Source organism: Schistocerca cancellata, chromosome 2 (genome assembly GCF_023864275.1).
Source record: "Schistocerca cancellata isolate TAMUIC-IGC-003103 chromosome 2, iqSchCanc2.1, whole genome shotgun sequence".
NCBI classification, from domain to species: Eukaryota; Metazoa; Arthropoda; class Insecta; order Orthoptera; family Acrididae; genus Schistocerca; species Schistocerca cancellata.
Genome location: NC_064627.1, coordinates 57,573,205 through 57,598,719, shown reverse-complemented (window position 1 = coordinate 57,598,719; position 25,515 = coordinate 57,573,205). Strand labels below are relative to the sequence as shown.

Below are 25,515 nucleotides of genomic sequence, written 5' to 3'. Positions count from 1 at the left end.
TATAAAAACAGTCTTGATCACGATAATTAAGTCGGGTGATGCTGAGGCAATTAGATTAGGAAATGAGACACTTAAAGTAGTAAAGGAGTTTTGCTATTTAGGGAGCAAAATAACCGATGATGGTCGAAGTAGAGAGGATATAAAATGTAGACTGGCAATGGCAAGGAAAGCGTTTCTCAAAAAGAGGAATTTGTTAACATCGAGTATAGATTTAAGTGTCAGGAAGTCGTTTCTGAAAGTATTTGTATGGAGTGTAGCCATGTATGGAAGTGAAACATGGACGATAACTAGTTTGGACAAGAAGAGAATAGAAGCTTTCGAAATGTGGTGCTACAGAAGAATGCTGAAGATAAGGTGGGTAGATCACGTAACTAATGAGGAGGTATTGAATGGGATTGGGGAGAAGAGAAGTTTGTGGCACAACTTGACTAGAAGAAGGGATCGGTTGGTAGGACATGTTTTGAGGCATCAAGGGATCACAAATTTAGCATTGGAGGGCAGTGTGGAGGGTAAAAATCGTAGAGGGAGACCAAGAGATGAATACACTAAGCAGATTCAGAAGGATGTAGGTTGCAGTAGATACTGGGAGATGAAGAAGCTTGCACAGGATAGAGTAGCATGGAAGGCTGCATCAAACCAGTCTCAGGACTGAAGACCACAACAACAACAACACGATTTATTTATGAAGGTGACCGGTTTCGACCACTTCTGTGGTCATCTTCAGACCATTGAGTAGGAACCTCTTTCTGCTGGAGAATCACTAGTTTTAATAGTAAATATTTTCAATACATTGATCACTGTTACTACCATAATGTATTCAAAAGTAATTTGCTTTAGTGTTCGACAGACAGAAAACTGGATATATGTCATAATATTTTAATTACTATACCTGGATCGGAATAACACAGTGACTGACAACCAGTTGTTTACAGGACAGCTAACATAGCAACAATAAATCGGAGCACGAGTATCGTCACATCTTTTATCCTGTGCATAGATGTCATATCGCTCTAACTGTCAGTTGCAGACAACAATTACGAATACATAACATTATTGTTGTGATTTGTTATTGTGCGCTGTATTTCGCTGTGCGGTATGTTTATTTTGCGGAATCTGTGAAACTATGAAACAGACTAGAAAAGTGATAAGACTATTAGCATCATACAAAGAAAACTAAATCCTGCTCGTTAGTGAGGGAAGTATAAATGCACTTAGCACGGAGCTGCACAGCTGCTGCTACGGGAGCCATATTGCGCATGCGCGAAGTGACAACATCCCACCGCCCCCTTTCCGTGCTTGACTGTCAATCATTTTGTCTTCATGACCCAGGTACAGTACTGAGGTAAATAAAAGAAAGTGCCTCAAGTTTTCGCTAAATGCAACAAAGTACTGAGCTGTGTGCGGATTGCAGGATAGCTTGTTTCAGAGGCGGGCAGCGGCAACGCAGGAAGAGTCTACCAATCTTTTTGTTTTACGAATGATGTTTACGTTGTGATTATGATGAGAAGACAGGAACTTGACCTGTGATGTGAGTCACTATGGTGCATGTACATGAAGGAGACAGATGATCAACTGCGTAAAAGTGTGTGCTGTACCACAAAAACAGATATCTACATGAAAAAAGAAAATAAAGAGAATCCCGCTGGCGATGGTGTAACAGAGCAAATGATGAAACAGTATTTTGCTGAAGGTAGAATCTTCAAAATATAGCCGCGCGGGATAGCCGTGCGGTCTCGGGTGCCTTGCCACGGTTCGCGCGGCTTCCCTCCTCGGAGGTTCGAGTCCTCCTTCGAGCGTGGGTGTGTGTGTGTGTGTTGTCCTTAGCGTAAGTTAGATTAAGTAGTGTGTAAGCTTAGGGGCCGATGACCTCAGCAGTTTCGTCCCGTAGGTACTAATCACAAATTTTCCAAAATATACTACTATATATCTAGCAACCACAATTTCAGCGCCTCAGGAGGAAACCGACCAATGTCCCATGGCGATACTGCAGGGTAGACGTCACATAACAGTCTGAAGCGTAGACTGCCAATGAGCTCTTACTGTAGAGAAATCCACAGCGGTGTAGCTCAAACGTTGCAACCGTTTTCGCGATTAATGACTCGCAACTAGGGATAGTTACGCAATAGAAAATAACATATGACTACCACTGTTTAGAGAAAAGTAGCAATTACAGTGGTCCAGCTGAAAGTAAATCAATGACACACTTCCATTTAATACCACGCTACTGAAAAATCGTCGTACTTTTAGTAAAAATTTTCTTACATAACACTTGTACAGGGCTATTACAAATGATTGAAGCGATTTCATACATTCACTGTAGATCCATTCATTGACATATGGTCACGACACACTACAGATACATAGAAAAACTCATAAAGTTTTGTTCGACTGAAGCCGCACTTCAGGTTTCTGCTCTCAGAGCGCTCGAGAGCGCAGTGAGACAAAATGGCGACAGGAGCCGAGAAAGCGTATGTCGTGCTTGAAATGCACTCACATCAGTCAGTCATAACAGTGCAACGACACTTCAGGACGAAGTTCAACAAAGATCCACCAACTGCTAACTCCATTCGGCGATGGTATGCGCAGTTTAAAGCTTCTGGATGCCTGTGTAAGGGGAAATCAACGGGTCGGCCTGCAGTGAGCGAAGAAACGGTTGAACGCGTGTGGGCAAGTTTCACGCATAGTGATGTGAAAGATTCAGTGTTTAAACCTCCTCTACCAAGAAACGTGCCAGAACTGCGAGCTCGCATCAACAATGCTTTTGAACTCATTGATGGGGACATGCTGCGCCGAGTGTGAGAGGAACTTGATTATCGGCTTGATGTCTGCCGAATCACTAAAGGGGCACATATCGAACATTTTTGAATGCCTAAAAAACCTTTTTGAGTTTTTGTATGTGTGTGCAAAGCATTGTGAATATATCTCAAATAATAAAGTTATTGTAGAGCTGAGAAATCGCTTCAATCATTTGTAATAACCCTGTGCATATGGTACTATACTGGAGTACTCATTAGGTGGATTCTGTAGCTGGTAATATAACGGGTGTAAAAAAAAAATCATCTTTCGCTGGAGCCTCTGACACAGAAATTCTGAGAAATTTTAAATTGCAGACACACGAAGAAAGTTACCTGGTACTTCCTGGAGACCTACTCAGAAAATTCTTGGGAGGGGTTGTGTACGTCTCACACACGTAGGGAGCGCGAAGAAAAAATCAATCTAACTGTGCGCAAATAGGCGTATAAGCAGTCAGTGTTCCCAAGTCTCATCTGCGAATGGAAAATGAAACAACCTTAATGTATGAGGGAATAATTCGTACTCTTGGCCACGTACTGTATGCTGATTCGCGGAGTTTACATTTCGAAGTTGTCGCTCAATTCTCATTTGTTTACACTATACAGCGATTTGAACTAGACTTGGCCACTGTTTCTATGTTTCGATACAGTGTATCGATACATGGAACTGTTTCAGTGTTTCGGAACGACTATGGTTCACTGTTTCGAAACAGTGGTGTTTCATTCCGCTCCTGTCTCGGATAACCGCACCAGATTCGATCTCGAGCCAGACAGAGAAACTGTATCGTTGTTTCAAAATAAGGCTCTTTCAGTCCACCTGTGCTTGGAACGGACTAATTGTATCGAAACAGTGATGTTTCATTCCGCTCTGTGTCGGACGAGATTCGGGCTCGGCACAGGTACTGAAACACAACATACCACTTCATGAAACTCTTTCAAGAGTGTCGATATCTTCTTTTTGACAAGCAATAGCATGAAGCTTAAGATATCCGAAAATAAAGCTTCGTTTCTAGCTGACTGTCCTATTACGAAATGGCGTAACATCTGCTTTATAAACACTAACCGAACAATAAAACAACGTATACTATTCAGATTCAAAATAATAAATATGTGAAAATCATTCGATTAAATTATACTTTATTTATAACATACACTTCTCTTTTCATGTACAGTAATCGTATTGAGAAACGCAAGTAAGCATACAACATTTTGGATAAAAAAAGGTGTAGACTGACAGTTATTAGATATATACATAAATTTGATCTAGGTATAATTGCAAGCAATCTGTTTGACATATCACTGATATTGTAATTGTGAACGGGAAGGGCTGGGAAGCATGGTGACTTTATAGTAACGGTTCGTAACACCTTGAAAGACAAAATTTTTTCTGTTATATTTTGTTATTTATTCCAAATATTTGGCGTTTCTGTGAGTCTATAGTCACTGTGCCTATTATCCACAATGATTCCCTTTGTGTACATGGAAATTAGCAGGATGGGTATATTACCCATACTAACGGAATGTGGAAATCCCAGTAGCATATCCGTTGTTTCTGCAGTTTGCTCCTATCTCTAGTTCCGTTCGTGGTGGTTCTTCTGTCTTCAGCTACGGCTGTCCTCGGCCAATTGAAAAGTATGAAAGTCACACAACACGAAAGCAGCGCATTTGCTGCAGGAAATACGAAACTGCCGAGACGCCCAAGTGATAGTTTCATACTTTCTGCGAAATGATTAGTGCTCTTCATTTGTGTTTATATGGACATACTTAAAGTAGACATTCAAGATGATAAAATGTGTAGGTTTATCAGATTACAAAACACAAATTGTTTCACTGTGTCGAAACAGCGTATCGAAACATTACATTGTACTGTTTCATTTGTTTCGAAACAGTTAAGTGTTTCAGTTTGCCCATCTCTAATTTGAACGTCATGCAGTCGGAGGCCCCAAACCTCCAATGACTAACAGTGCTGTGGGCAGTAACGTTTCACCTATTCCCAGATAGGAATAACAAAGTGACTGACAGCTAACTGTTTACTTGAGAGCTACGGCGGCAACAACCAATCAGAGAAACGAACAAGACTGCCCGCGCCTTCTCTTTTGTTCGCCGTTGCCATATTGCTCTGCGGTCGACATTGGAGCTACTAACGAAATCGTTGTGAATAGTCCGAGTCGTGTGCTTCGTTTCGTTGTGCTGATTTTTTTTTGTAACTTGCAGAACAATGTAGCTAACGGAGAGTGGGAGCAGCTGAGCGCGAATACGAGGGCAGTTCAATAAGTAATGCAACACATTTTTTTCTGAAACAGAGGTTGTTTTATTCAGCATTGAAATACACCAGGTTATTCCCCAATCTTTTAGCTACACAACACTATTTTTCAACGTAATCTCCATTCAATGCTACGGCCTTACGCCAACTTGAAATGAGGGCCTGTATGCCTGCACGATACCATTCCACTGGTCAATGTCGGAGCCAACGTCGTACTGCATCAATAACTTCTTCATCATCCGCGTAGTGCCTCCCACGGATTGCGTCCTTCATTGGGCCAAACATATGGAAATCCGACGGTGCGAGATCGGGGCTGTAGGGTGCATGAGGAAGAACAGTCCACTCAAGTTTTGTGAGCTCCTCTCGGGTGCGAAGACTTGTGTGAGGTCTTGCGTTGTCATGAAGAAGGAGAAGTTGGTTCAGATTTTTGTGCCTACGAACACGCTGAAGTCGTTTCTTCAATTTCTGAAGAGTAGCACAATACACTTCAGAGTTGATCGTTTGACCGTGGGGAAGGACATCGAACAGAATAACCCCTTCAGCGTCTCAGAAGAGTGTAACCATGACTTTACCAGCTGAGGGTACGGCTTTAAACTTTTTCTTGGTAGAGGAGTGGGTGTGGCGCCACTCCATAGACTGCCGTTTTGTTTCAGGTTCGAAGTGATGAACCCATGTTTCATCGCCTGTAACAATCTTTGACAAGAAATTGTCACCCTCAGCCACATGACGAGCAAGCAATTCCGCACAGATGGTTCTCCTTTGCTCTTTATGGTGTTCGGTTAGACAACGAGGGACCCAGCGGGAACAAACCTTTGAATATCCCAACTGGTGAACAATTGTGACAGCACTACCAACAGAGATGTCAAGTTGAGAACTGAGTTGTTTGATGGTGATCCGTCGATCATCTCGAACGAGTGTGTTCGCACGCTCCGCCATTGCAGGAGTCACAGCTGTGCACGGCCGGCCCGCACGCGGGAGATCAGACAGTCTTGCTTGACCTTGCGGCGATGATGACACACGCTTTGCCCAACGACTCACCGTGCTTTTGTCCACTGCCAGATCACCGTAGACATTCTGCAAGCGCCTATGAATATCTGAGATGCCCTGGTTTTCCGCCAAAAGAGACTCGACCACTGCCCGTTGTTTGCAACGCACATCCGTTACAGACGCCATTTTAACAGCTCCGTACAGCGCCGCCACCTGTCGGAAGTCAATGAAACTATACGAGACGAAGCGGGAATGTTTGTTCAACCAAAATTGGCCGAGAAAAAAAAGGTGTTGCATTACTTATTGAACTGCCCTCGTACTATTACGATGCTACAGGGCGGGCTCTGTCTGTCGCCTCTTTCCGTGTCTGTCCCTCACTGTTTTTCTGTTTCAAGTACAATTTCTCAGAAAACGAGTTGTGCGGTATTATTGATAACCATCTCATTGCTCCTGCTGATTTAGACATGCAGTTTGTAATTCTTGCACAGTGTATCACCGACAAGGGTTAAATCGTACTTGCAACAGGATGGAGTTTCAACCCAAGGGTTCTCTCCTGAGAGCTGTATCGGCCGCATAATGGCCAAGGCCACCCGAGCTTTCTCCACCAGATTCTTGTTTGTGGCGTTGGTCGGAGACTGAAATGCAGAAGCAGGAACTGCACAGCAGGGTGGATTGACTCGTTCCCTATTCAAAACGGTAGTGCCCGAGTTCACGAAGTATGTGTACGTCATCCCGGGATATCAACACGACATCTGTCTGCATTGTCTGCAGAACGTACATGAGTTGATAGTTTTTAAAATCAGGTGTAAAGGATAGTTTAGTCGCTTGTACTGCCGTCAATTTCCTACACTTTCAGTCGATGGTATTTCGGAATAGACGATACGATTTTCTCTCATCAAGAAGGATATGTTTCATCAGGAAACGCCATGTAATTGCCTGGTCAGCTCTCGGTGCAACTATGTGTAGCCAAAACACAAATCCTTGAAACAGTGTTCCTCGAGCTGTATTTTTTATGTGTTCGTTGTTTCATTTAAATTTTCCCAGTTAAACGGAGGATTAAACACGACATTGATAAATGGCGAGAGCGAAGAAAGTTTAAGTCGTCAGGTAATTCTCTGTCTTAAGTAATACAGAATGATTTTATTTATATGCATCTACTCACTGCGGGCTTCGAAACATAAACCCTAATCTGAAGCGAACACATGGGTTGTTTCTGTCAGCATGTACTTTGCTTAATGCTATAATTTTTTCAGACGAAGTTCTTGGTCAAGAAATTTTCCGAGTAAACAAACGAAGCGCGTTATTGGAAGCAGAGAGCTTTTCCCCGGTATTTACTTCGAAGTTACCAGTATTTTTGAGGACGAATGTCATAAAACAAGATCACACGGCCATGTCAGAATGATACTCGGCATTTTTCACATACACAAACATTGCCCGAGATGAAAGAAGGGATTATGTGACAGATACAAATCCCAGGACTTTATATTGCTTTCATTTCCCTCTAGTACCACGTTAGTTATTCCCTGATGTCTTAACAGATGTCCTATCATGCTGTCCCTTCTCATATTCCTTTCCTCTCCGACTCTGCTCAGAACCTTCCCATTCCTTACCTAATCAGTCCACCTAATTTTCAACATTCGCCTGTAGCACCACATCTCCGGTTTTCCCAGTCCATGTTTCACTACCATACAATGCTGTGTTCCAAACGTACATTGTCAGAAATTTCCTTCTCAAATTAAGATCTATGTTTGATACTAGTAGACTTCTCTTGGCAAGGAATGCCCATTTTGCCACTGCTAGTCTGCTTTTGATGTCCTCCGTGCTCCTTCCGCCATTGGTTATTTTGCTGTGTAGGTAGCAGAATTACTTCATCTACTTCGTGTCCATCAGTCCTGATGTTAAGTTTCTCGCTGCTCTCATTTCTGCCACTTCTCATTACTTTCGACCACAATCTGGCAATGAAATGAATTCAGTGATGACAAGTGAAAATTTCAAGCGGACTGGGATTGGAATCTGGATTTCCCACTTTGTACGAGCCGTTGCCTTAAGAATGCTCTTTCCGTGTGACTCAAATTCCCAACTTGTCGATCACTACTTGCACGGCGCCCCCTGCCCACTATACTCATTGCTCGCTGCATCACGCTGGATTCCCGCTCGAGTTCAGGGGTGAGTGTCTATCTGCACTGAAATGATCTTCTTGGCAATCAAGCCGTATCTATTTATATACGTTCATACGAGGGCAGTTCAATAAGTAATGCAACACATTTTTTTTCTCGGCCAATTTTGGTTGAAAAAACCGGAAATTTCTTGTGGAATATTTTCAAACATTCCCGCTTCGTCTCGTATAGTTTCATTGACTTCCGACAGGTGGCAGCACTGTACGGAGCTGTTAAAATGGCGTCTGTAACGGATGTGCGTTGCAAACAACGGGCAGTGATCGAGTTTCTTTTGGCGGAAAACCAGGGCATGTCAGATATTCATAGGCGCTTGCAGAATGTCTACGGTGATCTGGCAGTGGACAAAAGCACGGTGAGTCGTTGGGCAAAGCGTGTGTCATCATCGCCACAAGGTCAAGCAAGACTGTCTGATCTCCCGCGTGCGGGCCGGCCGTGCACAGCTGTGACTCCTGCAATGGCGGAGCGTGCGAACACACTCGTTCGAGATGATCGACGGATCACCATCAAACAACTCAGTTCTCAACTTGACATCTCTGTTGGTAGTGCTGTCACAATTGTTCACCAGTTGGGATATTCAAAGGTTTGTTCCCGCTGGGTCCCTCGTTGTCTAACCGAACACCATAAAGAGCAAAGGAGAACCATCTGTGCGGAATTGCTTGCTCGTCATGTGGCTGAGGGTGACAATTTCTTGTCAAAGATTGTTACAGGCGATGAAACATGGGTTCATCACTTCGAACCTGAAACAAAACGGCAATCAATGGAGTGGCGCCACACCCACTCCCCTACCAAGAAAAAGTTTTAAGCCATACCCTCAGCTGGTAAAGTCACGGTTACAGTCTTCTGGGACGCTGAAGGGGTTATTCTGTTCGATGTCCTTCCCCACGGTCAAACGATCAACTCTGAAGTGTATTGTGCTACTCTTCAGAAATTGGAGAAACGACTTTAGCGTGTTCGTAGGCACAAAAATCTGAACGAACTTGTCCTTCTTCATGACAACGCAAGGCCTCACACAAGTCTTCGCACCCGAGAGGAGCTCACAAAACTTCAGTGGACTGTTCTTCCTCATGCACTCTACAGCCCCGATCTCGCACCGTCGGATTTCCATATGTTTGGCCCAATGAAGGACGCAATCCGTGGGAGGCACTACACGGATGATGAAGAAGTTATTGATGCAGTACGACGTTGGCTCCGACATCGACCAGTGGAATGGTACCGTGCAGGCATACAGGCCCTCATTTCAAGGTGGCGTAAGGCCGTAGCATTGAATGGAGATTACGTTGAAAAATAGTGTTGTGTAGCTAAAAGATTGGGGAATAACCTGGTGTATTTCAATGCTGAATAAAACAACCCCTGTTTCAGAAAAAAAATGTGTTGCATTACTTATTGAACTGCCCTCGTATAAATATTTTTATACGCATATACGAGGGTTGGAACTTAAATAGTGGCAACTATTTATTCACAACCAGTGCAAAAGAGTTATACGTTTGCACCTGTTACTGTCCTTAAAAGTAGTCACCAGCGTTGTGTAGAACACGTTTCCAGCGATGTGGATGGCGTAGCATACCGTTAGCAGAGCCTATTGTGTTGATGGTGCGAGTGGCGCGGTCTACTGCCTGTCGAATCTCTGGTACAGTTCTGAAGCGAATGCCACGAAGTGGTTCCTTCACCTTCGGAACCAAATCAAAGTCACAAGGACTTAAATCCGGGAAGTATGGTGGATGGTACAGTACTTCCCAGTCCCATGGACCGAACAGAGCAGTTACACACATTGTCGTGCAAAATGATGGGTGGGTTGTGGAGAAAGTGTCGCCGCTCCTTTCGCAAAGCTGGTTGCTGGTGATGCTCCAAAAACAAACAGTAATACTGTGCATTGGCGGTCTGCCGTGGAGGAACGTAATGCGTTAGGATAACACCATCACAATCGTACGCGAGAATCACCATAACTTCAGACCGCTTCATTCGCACCATCAACAGAACAGGCTCTGCTAACGGTATACTACGCCTTCCAAATCGCTGGCAACGGGCTCAACACAACCCTGGTGAGTACCTTGAAGGACAGTGACAGGTGCAAACACGTAACTCTTTTGTATCGGCTATGACTAAATACACTCCTGGAAATTGAAATAAGAACACCGTGAATTCATTGTCCCAGGAAGGAGAAACTTTATTGACACATTCCTGGGGTCAGATACATCACATGATCACACTGACAGAACCACAGGCACATAGACACAGGCAACAGAGCATGCACAATGTCGGCACTAGTACAGTGTATATCCACCTTTCGCAGCAATGCAGGCTGCTATTCTCCCATGGAGACGATCGTAGAGATGTTGGATGTAGTCCTGTGGAACGGCTTGCCATGCCATTTCCACCTGGCGCCTCAGTTGGACCAGCGTTCGTGCTGGACGTGCAGACCGCGTGAGACGACGCTTCATCCAGTCCCAAACATGCTCAATGGGGGACAGATCCGGAGATCTTGCTGGCCAGGGTAGTTGACTTACACCTTCTAGAGCACGTTGGGTGGCACGGGATACATGCGGACGTGCATTGTCGCGTTGGAACAGCAAGTTCCCTTGCCGGTCTAGGAATGGTAGAACGATGGGTTCGATGACGGTTTGGATGTACCGTGCACTATTCAGTGTCCCCTCGACGATCACCAGTGGTGTACGGCCAGTGTAGGAGATCGCTTCCCACACCATGATGCCGGGTGTTGGCCCTGTGTGCCTCGGTCGTATGCAGTCCTGATTGTGGCGCTCACCTGCACGGCGCCAAACACGCATACGACCATCATTGGCACCAATGCAGAAGCGACTCTCATCGCTGAAGACGACACGTCTCCATTCGTCCCTCCATTCACGCCTGTCGCGACACCACTGGAGGCGGGCTGCACGATGTTGGGGCGTGAGCGGAAGACGGCCTAACGGTGTGCGGGACCGTAGCCCAGCTTCATGGAGACGGTTGCGAATGGTCCTCGCCGATACCCCAGGAGCAACAGTGTCCCTAATTTGCTGGGAAGTGGCGGTGCGGTCCCCTACGGCACTGCGTAGGATCCTACGGTCTTGGCGTGCATCCGTGCGTCGCTGCGGTCCGGTCCCAGGTCGACGGGCACGTGCACCTTCCGCCGACCACTGGCGACAACATCGATGTACTGTGGAGACCTCACGCCCCACGTGTTGAGCAATTCGGCGGTACGTCCACCCGGCCTCCCGCATGCCCACTATACGCCCTCGCTCAAAGTCCGTCAACTGCACATACGGTTCACGTCCACGCTGTCGCGGCATGCTACCAGTGTTAAAGACTGCGATGGAGCTCCGTATGCCACGGCAAACTGGCTGACACTGACGGCGGCGGTGCACAAATGCTGCGGAGCTAGCGCCATTCGACGGCCAACACCGCGGTTCCTGGTGTGTCCGCTGTGCCGTGCATGTGATCATTGCTTGTACAGCCCTCTCGCAGTGTCCGGAGCAAGTATGGTGGGTCTGACACACCGGTGTCAATGTGTTCTTTTTTCCATTTCCAGGAGTGTAGTTGCCACTATTTAAGTTTCAACCTGCAGAGCCAAAGAAACTGGTACACCTGCCTAATATCGTGTAGGGCCCCTGCGAACACGCATAAGTGCTGCAACACGATGAGGCATGGACTCGACTCATGTCTGGAGTAGTGCTGGAGGAAATTGACACCATGAATCCTGCAGGGCTGTTCATAAACGCATAAGAGTACGAAGGGGTGAAGATCTCTTCTGAACAGTACGTTGTAAGGCACCCCAGATATGCTTAATAATGTTCATGTCTGGGAATTTTGGTGGCCAGCGGAAGAGTTTAAACTCACAAGAGAGTTTCTGGAGCCACTCTGTAGTTGGCAATTCTGGACGTGTGGGGCGTCGCGTTGTCCTGCTGGAATTTCCCAAGTCCGTTGGAATGCGAATGGACATGAATGTACGCAGGTGATCAGACAGGACGCTTACGTACGTGTCACCTGTCAGAGTTGTATCAGGGCTCCCATATCACTCCAACTGCACACTCACCCATACCATTACAGAGCCTCCATCAGCTTGAATAATCCCTTGCTGACATGCAGGGTCGATGGATTCATGAGGTTGTCACCACACCCGTGCACGTCCATCCACTCGATACGATCTGAAACGAGACTCGTCCGACCAAGCAACATGTTTCCAATCATCAACAGTCCATTGTTGAATGGTTCGCACGCTGACACTTGTTGATGGCACTGCATTGAAATTAGAGCAATTTGCGGAAGGTTTGCACTTCTGTCACGTTAAATATTCTCTTCAGTCGTCGTTGGTCCCGTTGTTGCAGGATCTTTTTCGCGCCTCAGCGACGTCGGAGATTTGATGTTTTACCGAATTCCTGATATTCACGGTACACTTGTGAAATGGTCGTACGGGAAAATCCCCACTTCACCGCTACCTCGGAGATGCTGTGTCCCATCTCTCGTGCACCGACTATAACACCACTTTCAATGTCACTTGATAACTTGTCATTGTAGCAGCAGTAACCAATCTAAGAACGGCACCAGATACTTGTTTTCTTATATAGGCGTTGCCGTCCGCAGCGCCGTATTCTGCCTTTTTACATATCTCTGTATTTGAATACTCATGCCAGTACCAGGTTCTTTGGCGCTTCACTGTATTTACGAATTGCGATTTCAGTGCGAATGCACTCTCTCTGCTAAACTCTTTCGGGAATCCAGCGTGATGCGGCGACCAATGTGTTCAGTGTGCGACAAGTTGGGAATTTCGGTAGGATGGAAAGGACACTCGGAGAGCCGAAGCAATTACGGCGTCTGCTCACGTAAAGCGGGAAATTCGGGTTCGAGACCTAGTCCGGCACAAATTTTAACTTGTCGCCATTGAAATTATTTCAATGCCCGATGTCAGAATTTCTGTTTCATTTCATCATGTATATGTGCAGCTGCCGGTCGGTGTGGCAGAGCGGTTCTAGGCGCTTCAGTCTGGAACCGCGCGACCGCTACGGTCGCAGATTTGAATCCTACCTCTGGCATCGATTTGTGTGATGTCCTTAGGTTAGTTAGGTTTCAGTAGTTCTTAAGTTCTAGGGGACTGATGACCTCAGATCTTAAGTCCCATAGTGTTCAGAGCCATTTTGAAACGTCCCCTTTGAAAAATTATACATGACTACGCTTAAACTGACACACAATATTTTTAGCGCAACGCAATCTGACTTTCAGAAATCCCTACAAAAGAATGGCCCTGACTAACATTAACCTATACCTTTCACAAATCACTTACCTCACCAAAAATCTTCGTTACTCGAACTACTGCAATACAGCGAGCGCCACTACTGCCAGCTAAATAAAAGATTCAAACTACGGAAGGCACTAACTACTGATAGGCATAGTTAGCAAATGAAAGATTTTAATAGAGAACAAACAATGTATTTACCTTAATAATCATAATATATATGCCATCCAGTCTTACAAATTTCAAATCTCCGCCATTTCTCTCCCCACATCCACCACTGCTGGCGGCTCACCTCCAACTGCGCAACGCGATGCGCTGTTCACATCCAGCTGCCCAACACTACAATGGCAGACAACAATGCAAACTAGCCACAGACTGCACACAGCACAGCCTGCGATTTTCATACAGAGCGCTACGTAACGTTGCCAATAAGAAAATATAAACAGCCTACTTACAGTTTGAACAATATTTTTATGTGCAGCTGCGGGATGAAAAATGGTGTCTTTCCCTTTGAACAGACACCACACGTATATGAAGACCATTTAGATTTATCCTCGTTTGTTCAGTTATATAGACTGTGCAAACTGTGAATTCTGTAAATTGTTGTTTCAGCAGTATCCTGTAATATTGTACGGTTACGTAAGGTACGGCTTGTGAATCGAGTAAATAAATAGGTTGAGAAGTACACCTCCCGAATATCGTAACGTAAACCATGTTTCGCGCAATTGAGAGCTGCAAACGAGTGTACTTTATGGGCAGCCAACAGTACATACGCGTGATGCAGCACCTGTTGCCGTCCGAGTCGCTACGGACGCTCGGCTGCTCAGGGTGCAGCGGGCGTAACGGCAGACACGCTGGTGGAGGGGATGGCCGCTCACGGAACGAACTCCTGTGCCTCGCTGTTTCACGTTATCGCGACCGCGAACAGGGTTTTTAAACACGCAAGCTCTGAAATTGCGGTCTTGACCTTGAATCTGGGGACTGTAAGCGTCTACAAGCTCAACTAGTTTGTTCCCAGGCGGAAGACTAACTCGTTCTAGAATCCAAAAGCTTTCTCCCGCTATCTACACAGAATGATTCTTCTGTAACTCAACAAATCCTCGATTCACTTCAGGAATGAATAAATAAACCTAGGCAGAAGCATTTGTTCAACACCTGTAGACTTCAAAAAGTATGTAATTCGATTGACAGGTAAATATCATTCGATATTTTAAAAGAGCGGAGCTGACAACAAATCAATGGCAATCATAAAAGGAGACACACTAAAAAATACAAAATGCAAAATTAAATTGTTATGTGAAACAGCCAAGGATTCAGAGATCAACACTGGTGTAAGATAAGGAGATGGACTGTCCCCACTGCTTTTCAACTGTGTGCTGCAAAAGGCAGTCAGGGAAAGGAGGAAAAGAGCAGAAGATGGACTAGTTTTTAAAAAAAAATTATAATTGGGAGGAAAGGGGATAATCTGAGATATGATTGATTGGCTCTTGCAGACCATCTTGCCATCTTAGCTGAGTCTATAGGAGTTGCAAGAATGCAGATAAATCTCTTACAGAACACATCTGTAAAAGCAGTCTTTTGTATACCTCTTGAAAAAACAGTGGTTATGGCAAATGCCAAGGAGGCACTGAAATACATGAAAAATGATGATGGAAGAATGAAAAAAGCCACAAAATTTAATTATCTAGGCGAAATAATACACCTGAATGCTTTGGACAATGAAACTCACTTAGCAAGGACAAGGCTAATGGAAGAGGGTTTTCAATTATTTGTCCATAAATGGACATATCCGGCTCTACAGCACTGACATTAGACCGGAATACCTTAGTGCTTCAGATTGCCTTTCGTTAAGTACAGTTAAAAAAATAAGTGAAATAGAAAAGAAGGGAAAAGAATGAAGTGATCGTGAGGCATTGTTGGCATGGAGGCCCCATCCGGGTAAGTTCGGCGCCGAGTTGCAAATCTCATTTCAGGTGACGCCAATTTGGGCAACGAGCAAGTATGTGATGATGATGAAAGGATGATAAGGACAGCACAATTTCCACTCCACGAGAGGAGAAAGATCTCCAACCCGGCCGGGATCAAATGGCTCAAATGGCTCTGAGCACTATGGGACTTAACATCTGAGATCACAGTCCCCTAGAACTTAGAACTACTTAAACCTAACTAACCTAAGGACATCACACACATCCATGCCGGAGGCAGGATTCGAACCTTCGGCCGTTGCGGTCGCGTGGTTCCGGACTGTAGCGCCTAGAACCGCTCGGTCACTCCGGCCGGCCCCCGGCTGGGGATCGAAGCTGGGCCCGCTGCATGGGAGACGAACACGTTATCACTCAACTAAGCAGGCGGACAGAAAAGAAGGAAAGGAAAGTAATGAGGATAATCTTGGGACCAGAATATATGACAGTGGGAAATGGAAATTAAGAAGTAATAAAGAAGCTTATGAAAGTATAGAACGAATATTACACACAATGAGGAAGAGAAGAGTTGTGTTTATGGACAACTAAAAAGGCTTGATGAAAAAAAAGAATAACAAAAAGAGTTCTTAACTCTTTTGACACGTGCCGTGAATCAAAGAAGTTAAAGCAGGCCGGAGAGACATTAAAATAACGGAAGAAGAAATAGGAAGGAGAAAAATGCAGAACAAAAGTAAAACGCTTCAAGGGCTTCCAGGAGAAAACAATGAAACAGACAGGCGCAACATGGACAGAAGAAAGAACAACATAGAGAAAGAATGAAAAACGGAGAAAAGAAACAATACATGTTTCGTGTGGCCTTCGGTCCCCCAGACCAATAAAAAAGTAGGCACTAGTGTGAAACTGCAGTCAACAGCCAAATTAAGAGAACTCAAATCTGCATGCTGTAGTTACCAAATCTCTGTTTCTCATTAAAATTACAGCTCCAGGAAAGATATTGAATAACAAAATTTTACTCATTGTGCGTACACAGTATGCTAAGAGGAATATATGATTAAATTCGTAGATGATTTGGGGTCACACACGGTCTGAAATTTTTACACGGAGCTGGTACCTTTGGTAGCAACAGGGGCTCTAACCTGGCTGGTTAGCGAGTAGAATTTAACTTTGACGACAGGTAAGATTGTGTCATTCCATGCTGCTTCAACTCTTACAAGAGTTCATCAATCGTAATAAGTGGTGACTGCCTCCGTGCAAGCCACGGCCAGATGTTTTACGTACGTGAAAGATCCGGAGAACTTGCTCGACAGGGCAACAGTCGAACACCCTCCCTAACGATACAGGTCAGACCGGAATAACGTCGTGATTTACCGCCAAGAGCTGCTGTCAAAATTTCTTTATTCAGCGACTAGTTTCGGTCCACGTATTATCATCAGGTTTATGAAGCATATACGCCACACTAGGTGACATAAAATTAATGGAGTCAAATAATAAAATCCATGGATTTATTATCTGACGCCATTTATTTTATATCGCATAGTATAGTGTAAATGTTGTATGAACCTGATGATGGTTCGTAGACCGAAACTTGTTGTTGAATAAAGAAATTCTGACAGCAGGCCTTGGTGGTGAACCAAGACGTTCTTCAAAAACGAGCTGTGAGGCTCCACCTGCTTTAAAATACGGGGTGATTCAAAAAGAATACCACAACTTTAAAAATGTGTATTTAATGAAAGAAACATTATATAACCTTCTGTTATACATCATTACAAAGAGTATTTAAAAAAGTTTTTTTTCACTCAAAAACAAGTTCAGAGATGTTCAATATGGCCCCCTCCAGACACTCGAGCAATATCAACCCGATACTCCAACTCGTTCCACACTCTCTGTAGCATATCAGGCGTAACAGTTTGGATAGCTGCTGTTATTTCTCGTTTCAAATCATCAATGGTGGCTGGAAGAGGTGGCCGAAACACCATATCCTTAACATACCCCCATAAGAAAAAATCGCAGGGGGTAAGATCAGGGCTTCTTGGAGGCCAGTGATGAAGTGCTCTGTTACGGGCTGCCTGGCGGCCGATCCATCGCCTCGGGTAGTTGACGTTCAGGTAGTTACGGACAGATAAGTGGCAATGTGGTGGCGCTCCATCCTGCTGAAATATGAATTGTTGTGCTTCTTGTTCGAGCTGAGGGAACAGCCAATTCTCTAACATCTCCAGATACTGTAGTCCAGTTACAGTAGCACCTTCGAAGAAAAAGGGACCAAAAACTTTATTGGCTGAAATGGCACAGAAAACGTTCACCTTAGGCGAGTCACGTTCATACTGAGTTGTTTCCCGCGGATTCTCGTCGATTCACTTCTGCCGTACTCAATAACATAAAAAGCTTTCTGTTGAGCGGTCGCCATCTTAGCATCAACTGACGCTGACGCCTAGTCAACAGCGCCTCAAGCGAACAAATGTACAACTAAATGAAACTTTATAGCTCCCTTAATTCGTCGACAGATAGTGCTTAGCTCTGCCTTTTGTCGTTGCAGAGTTTTAAATTCCTAAAGTTGTGGTATTCTTTTTGAATCACCCTGTATATTAAGTCAGGACAGCACGGGCAACATGCGGTCTTGCGTTATCTTGTTCGAGGATAACGCCCTTGAGAAGCCAGAAATGTAACGTCCGCCGACCAAATTACCGGCCATGCGCACCAGAGGGGGGGTCGTGTTGAGTACTCAATGTCACGCCAGGAGCTCGGCCCGTATAACTAGAGCTGGCACAGGTAACAGCGGCGACTCGTCGTGGCAGGGAAGCAAAGAAGCCTTGGTAAGTCGCTAGAGGGAGTTGGCCCCGCATCTGCACACACAAGTCACCTGATTTCCGTAAATTCCGGAGAGAGGGGGGAGGGGGGGGGGGGAGATGAGCCCTGACGCCACGTTCACTCACATCTCAGATGTGTTCGACAGGGTTCAGGTCTGGAGTGTATGGGGGGGGGGGGGGGCAAGAACATAATTGGAACTCGTCACTATATTCCTAGAACCGCTCCATCACACTCCTGGCCTTGTGACAAGATGATCACACTGGTTTTCTCCTGGAAGCCCTTGAAGCGTTTTACTTTTGCTCTGCATTTTTCTCCTTCCTATTTCTTCTTCCGTTATTTTTATGTCTCTCCAGCCTGCTTTAACTTCTTTGATTCACGGCACATGTCAAAAGAGTTAAGAACTCTTTTTGTTATTCTTTTTTTTTCATCAAGCATTTTTAGTTGTCCATAAACACAACTCTTCTCTTCCTCATTGTGTGTAATATTCGTTCTATACTTTCATAAGCTTCTTTATTAGTTCTTAATTTCCATTTCCCACTGTCATATTCTGGTCCCAAGATTATCCTCATTACTTTCCTTTCCTTCTTTTCTGTCCGCCTGCTTAGTTGAGTGATAACGTGTTTGTCTCCCATGCAGCGAGCCCGGCTTCGGTCCCAAGCCGGGGGCCGGCCGGAGTGACCGAGCGGTTCTAGGCGCTACAGTCCAGAACCACGCGACCGCTACGGCCACAGGTTCGAATCCTGCCTCCGGCATGGATGTGTGTGATGTCCTTAGGTTAGTTAGGTTTAAGTAGTTCTAAGTTCTAGGGGACTGTGATCTCAGATGTTAAGTCCCATAGTGCTCAGAGTCATTTGTGTGTACGTGGTATGCAACCAGTGTGCGGTACTCCTTGGCCATCATGGTACCTCGCATGAGCTCCGTTGGGCCCATGTGTGCCCACATGAGTGTTCCCCAGAGCGTAATGGAGCAGGGCTTTTACAAAATTTTAGTTCAGTTATTAAAGATGATTTTTTTTCAATTGTAATGAAAATTCACAACATTTTTTTGCCATTTTTTATTTATATATTCAAAAATATACAGTTTTTTGGAAAAAGGCTGTGTTAAATTATGCAGAAGGTACTGTGTAACATTTACTGAAAGTTTGAAACAAATATGTTTGGAAGATCCTTAGAAAACATGTAATTAGTATGAGAAAATAAAAGTTTTGGGAATCGAGCGACAAAGATTGGATTAACTTTTTAGTGCATTCCAGGTCCATAGGATGGATTATCTTCATCCTCTGCAAACTCCTCCTTCAGCTTCCTCTTGTTCCTCCTCCTGTTTACTCTTGCTTGTATTTCTAGACTCTTTACAGCCCTGTCTGCAGCCCGAAGGCGTTCCTTGTCTAAAGCAAGCGTCGCTCGTACCATGTTAGAACGTATCTTCATTCCCATATTTCTAAATACCTTGCACCTTACAATGTTGCCATCGTTGAAAGTCGCAACAGCATCATACACACCAAAGTGAAGTGTTTCTATTCCAACAAATACAGTCTTGGGGATTCTCGACCATATAACACTATTTACACTTTCATTGGGGTTTTGAGTTTTTCCGTGAATACACTTTTTCAACAGTTCAGGTGCTGCTAAGTGTCTGAAAATAGGTTTTATCACCTCCATTATCGCATGAGGCAGACCTGATGAACACGGACGTTAATAATAACACCATTTGACAGCAGTTTAACACCGCCACAGTGGGTCACGCCCATGTGGAACACATTTCAAAAAAAAATTTAAAAATAGTTGTAGTCTTCGGAATTGAATAAATTATATATCTATTAAAAGGTAATAGTCTGCAGATTCAGAAAACGCAAAAAAGTAAAAATTAAACTTTTCATGATTTTGAGCCTTTCCGGAGCCCCTTAAGCAGTCTGCCAAGCCTACAACGTCCGACATCTGTTATGAGGGGTGGCTGTCCACCTGAACGGCGTCCGGATGCGATTGCACCTTGGTTTCGGCACACGCTGAAGACAGTCCCCACTGCACTCCTTGAACACCCGACAAGTCGTGCATTTTCCGCAATGCTCGCAATGCGCCCAGCCTCCGGGCCATCACAACCTCCCCTCGGTCAAACCCAGATAGGTGGCGCGCCCTCCACACGCTACACACGGACAGCACGCTCATTCACAGTAGGCGTACTGTGTGTCCGACCAGGAAGCGTTCCTCGTCAGGTGACGCTGCTATCGCCTGGACAGGTTTATATCGATAGTAGGTCGCTGGTGCTAATGTTCTGTCTGATCAGTATATACAGTATAGTAGGCTGAGTCGTCCGAATTATTTCCTCAACTCTGAGGATTCGACATTGTTTACTTGTGTGTGGTTAACCTATTCATGCAAATTCTTACAATATATCCCATAAAATATTTGCTGTTGCATCTACGACGTGTGGCTAGAAAAAAAACCGGACTAGTACTGGTGAAACAATAAAACGAATGCAATAAGGCTGAAAGTCGCGTGGCCTGTCACGTGACTCTCGATCCGCCTACTGCTCGAGTTTCATCTGCCTCCTGCACTCAGTCTGCCCGTGGCGTCTGTTTTAAGTAGTTGACGTTTTGTCTGTGCGTCGGAAAATGTTGAGTGTACAGAAAGAACAGCGTGTTAACATCAAATTTTGTTTCAAACTAGGAAAATCTGCAAGTGAAACGTTTGTAATGTTACAACAAGTGTACGGCGATGATTGTTTATCGCGAACACAAGTGTTTGAGTGGTTTAAACGATTTAAAGATGGCCGCGAAGACACCAGTGATGACACTCGCACTGGCAGACCATTGTCAGCAAAAACTGATGCAAACATTGAAAAAATCGGTAAACTTGTTCGACAAGATCGCCGTTTAACAATCAGAGCAGTGTCTGAGTTAACAGGAGTTGACAAGGAAAGTGTTAGGCAGATTCTTCATGAAAGTTTCAACATGAACAAAGTGTGTTCAAAAATGGTTCCAAAGTGTCTCACAATTGAACAGAAGGAACGCCGAAGAATGATTTGTTCTGACATCCTGGAAAACATTGAAAGTGATCCCACCTTCTTACAAAATGTTATTACTTGCGATGAATCGTGGTTTTTTACTTACGATCCCGAAACTAAACGCCAATCGATGCATTGGAAAACTCCTGGTTCTCCACGACAAAAAAAAGCACGAATGTCAAAATCGAAATTCAAGGCAATGATGATTGTTTTTTTTGACATCAAAGGGATTGTGCACATTGATTGGGTACCAGAGGGACGAACAGTGAATCAGCATTACTACATTAGCGTCCTGGCTACCCTACGTGAGCGAGTACGGAGAAAACGGAACGATTTGTGGAGAAAAAAAGTCATGGATCCTTCACCAAGACAATGCCCCAGCTCACAGTGCGTTGTCAGTGAAGACGTTTTTGGCAAAACACAACATTCCCATCTTAGATCATCCACCCTACTCACCTGATTTGGCCCCCTGTGACTTTTTTCTTTTCCCTAAAGTCAAGTCAGCTTTGAAAGGAACTAGATTTGAGACTGTTGAAGCAGTAAAAGAAAAAGCGACGGAAGTAATGTATGGACTTACCGAAAATGATCTGCAGCATTGCTATGAACACTGGAAAATCCGTATGGAGCGGTGTAGAGACCGAGGAGGAGAGTACATTGAAGGAGATAACATGAAATTGTAAATAACTGTAAATAAATGTTTTTTCCAGCATCAGTCCGGTTTTTTTCTAGCCGCACCTCGTATAAAGTATAATTAGCAGTAATTAATGTGTATAGAGATATTTAGAATGTCCTTTTCATGCAACAGAAAAATGAAATGTAATATTACACGGCTATAGGAATACTGCCTCAGAATTTGTGTGGGAGTTGATTATTATTAAATGTGACGAGTTAAGAACTCGGTACCATTATCTATAGATATGTGTTTTCTGCATGGCAACATAGTGAAAGAACTGGAAGCGAGGTGTAGCAAAGCTAATGCAGTGAGCGCTCAGCTACGATCTACTCTCTTCTGCAAGAAGGAAGTCAGTACCAAGACTAAGTTATCTGTGCACCGTTCAATCTTTCGACAAACTTTGTTGTATGGGAGCGAAAGCTGGGTGGATTCAGGTTACCTTATCAACAAGGTTGAGGTTACGGATATGAAAGTAGCTAGGATGATTGCAGGTACTAGTAGATGGGAACAATGGCAGGAGGGTGTCCACAATGAGGAAATCAAAGAAAAACTGGGAATGAACTCTATAGATGTAGCAGTCAGGGTGAACAGGCTTAGATGGTGGGGTCATGTTACACGCATGGGAGAAGTAAGGTTACCCAAGAGACTCATGGATTCAGCAGTGGAGGGTAGGCGGAGTCGGGGCAGACCGAGGAGAAGGTACCTGGATTCGGTTAAGAATGATTTTGAAGTAATAGGCTTAACATCAGAAGAGGCACCAATGTTAGCACTGAATAGGGGATCATGGAGGAACTGTATAAGGGGGGCTATGCTCCAGACTGAACGCTGAAAGGCATAATCAGTCTTAAATGATGATGATGATGATGATGATGATGATGATGATGTGTTTTCTGCGGTAACAACCTCTGGTTAGTTATTTTTGCCTGTATATAGGCAGTTGCAACAGCTGTTTTTATTTTTCAATCATACGTAGGTATTTCAAGAAATGCGGCACTATGAGGTCCCTTGAATTGTACAATGCATAACTCAGTTCTAAAAGTTTGTTCGTACAGGCCCTATTACCCGAAATTAACATTTTGTTATTTTTTTGTTCATTAGATTAAATTAGTTCTTGCCCAGCAGGGAGGTTTGAGTAACCAACCCCCTCCCCCTGCCCTCCCTCCCCCCCCCCCCCCCCCCCCCCACTGCCACCAAACCCATGCTGTTATTAAATGTATTTATCGTTGGCACAAAAATAAGACAGAAAATTTGTTGGTTGTTGAGCTGTGGTCAAAACTTCACTCTTTGAAGGTTATGTTACTTGAGCAGGTTCGCTCACAGTGACTGATTCGCAATAAAAATCACTCATACTACCATACGTAAGAAGTGGGATTAACTACTCAGTTAACGCATGTATGTGAATGATAACGACATATAAATACATCACAATGTATCTACTCTCCATGTTGCCAGTTGCGAAAATATCTCAGTAACCGAAAAATTTTGAAACGAATTGCTTCAGTCTAGTTTCCGAGTGGGGAAAGAAACGCATTTGTGTACAAATTGTATCATGTTTATAACTGCTTTTATCAACATATGCTTACAATACGCAATTGAGTTCCAGGTCCTAGTTCCCAGTTCTCTGTGAAAATTTATGGACCATTTTTCTCTTTGTCTGTAGTCACTAGGAAATCTAAATATGTGAAAACCATTTTTACAGTGGTTAATAAGCCGGCCGCTGTGGCCGAGCGGCTCTAGGCGCTTCAGTCTGGAACCGCGCTGCTGCTACGGTCGCAGGTTCGAATCCTGCCTAGGGCATGGATGTGTGTGATGTCCTTAGGTTAGTTAAGTTTAAGTAGTTCTAAGTCTAGGGGACTGACGACCTCAGATGTTAAGTTCAAAAATGTTCAAATGTGTGTGAAATGTTATGGGACTTAACTGCTAAGGTCATAAGTCCCTAAGCTTACACACTACTTAACCTAAATTATCCTAAGGACAAACACACACACCCATGCCCGAGGGAGGACTCGAACCTCCGCCGGGACCAACCGCACAGTCAGATGTTAAGTCTCATAGTGCTTAGAGCCATTTGAACCATTTGAATGGTTAATGCGGTTCACATCTGAGTAGCCACCCATATTTACTATCAATTCTTGAATACATTTAATTAGAATTCTGTACCGCATGGTGACTCATTTGTAAACAAGTATGAATGTCCTATTCTTTGAGGAAAACATGGTTGGTAGTTCAGCTCAAGTAATTCGAGTCTTATGTACGACTATGACGAAAGAAACCTGGCAACGTTGGTTCTCCACGGAGCCTTCACCCACGGATGCTTCCATTGTGATGCTCTACGCAGAATCGGGACTCGTGTGAAAAGACGACTCGGTGCCATCCGTGCCTTTGTCCAGCCAATGTTGTCGATGGACGCACCACTCTTGGAGGACCACTCTCTGCTGCTGCGTCACGGGGGGCCTCGACAGTGCTTAGGCTCCTATTAACCTGAGCTGAACTTTACTTGTTTTTCCCAAAGTGCAGGACATTCATACTTGTTTACAAATGAGTCACAATACGGTGCACTATTCTAATTAAATGTATTGAAGAATTTGTCGTAAATGCGCGTGGCTGCTCAGCTGTGAACGGCACTAACCATTGCAATAATGGTTTTTGCATGTTTAGATTTCCAAGTGACCCCGAACGAAGAAAAAGGTGGCCCATAAAATGCCGCAGTGACATTCGGGAACCAGGACCTGGCCCTTAACTGTGAGTTGTATACGTTAATAAAATTAGTTATAAACGTGAAGTCAATTGTATACAACTGCGTTTCTTCCCCCAATCGAAAACTTTACTGAATCAGTTCGCCTCAAAGCTTTTCAATTCCTTAAATATTTCCGCAATTGGCACGGTGGAGAGGAATATTTATTGTCACATATTTACACGTTGTTGTCATAATCATATATACACAACTGAATCATACTTAACCTCATTTTTTATATAGTTCTTGTAGGACGAGTGATAGTTAAGATATTTTTATAGCGTACTGGTCACTATCAAGGAACTTGCATAAGTAACGTGACCTGTAACATGTAATTTTCTTTTTTACTGGGAATTTCCCCGAGTTTTGAAACAGTTACTTTTTTACTTGTCCGTCAGCGAAGAAAAGAAGTATAACTGCTTGTGTACGCCAGAGACAAGAAAAATGAACTCAGATTCTAACCACACTGTTTAACTCAGAAGTAAGTAGTTTTTTAACACTTGAGCTGTGCAAAACTGAATAAATGTAATTACAATCAATAAATAATGCGCAGTACATTTATTACTTCCATTCTTACGATGAATATACGTCTGGGTATACAAGACAGGGAACTCTGTAAGAACTGGCGAAAATTTTATCACAGAACAGCTACATTACAAACAGCATTTTAAGTTTATCAGCTCACCTAAAGGCAATAGTCACTCGGAGTCGACTGATTAGCATCCTCAATACATTGCCACCAACGAACTGTGGACTTCGACCGAAGTAGTCTAATTGGCATTAGTCTAGCAAAATATCAGAAGAGTTTGAAGATAAAGAGAAATTGTCATCTGAATTCACAGTAGTTTCAGAAGAAGAAAATCGTGCAATGATTTGGTCGTATTTGATCGTACTTAATTTCAATAATTCAGTTGTTTCTCTTTTAGACGCGTTTTACA

The 25,515-nt window shown here is 44.1% G+C and overlaps 1 protein-coding gene across 3 annotated transcripts in view; it reads left to right on the top strand.

Moving 5' to 3' along the window:
- Positions 1–25,515, top strand: part of LOC126161329 (solute carrier organic anion transporter family member 4A1) — a 1,079,633-nt gene that overhangs the window by 909 nt on the left and 1,053,209 nt on the right. The gene's annotated exons all lie outside the window — the stretch shown is intronic.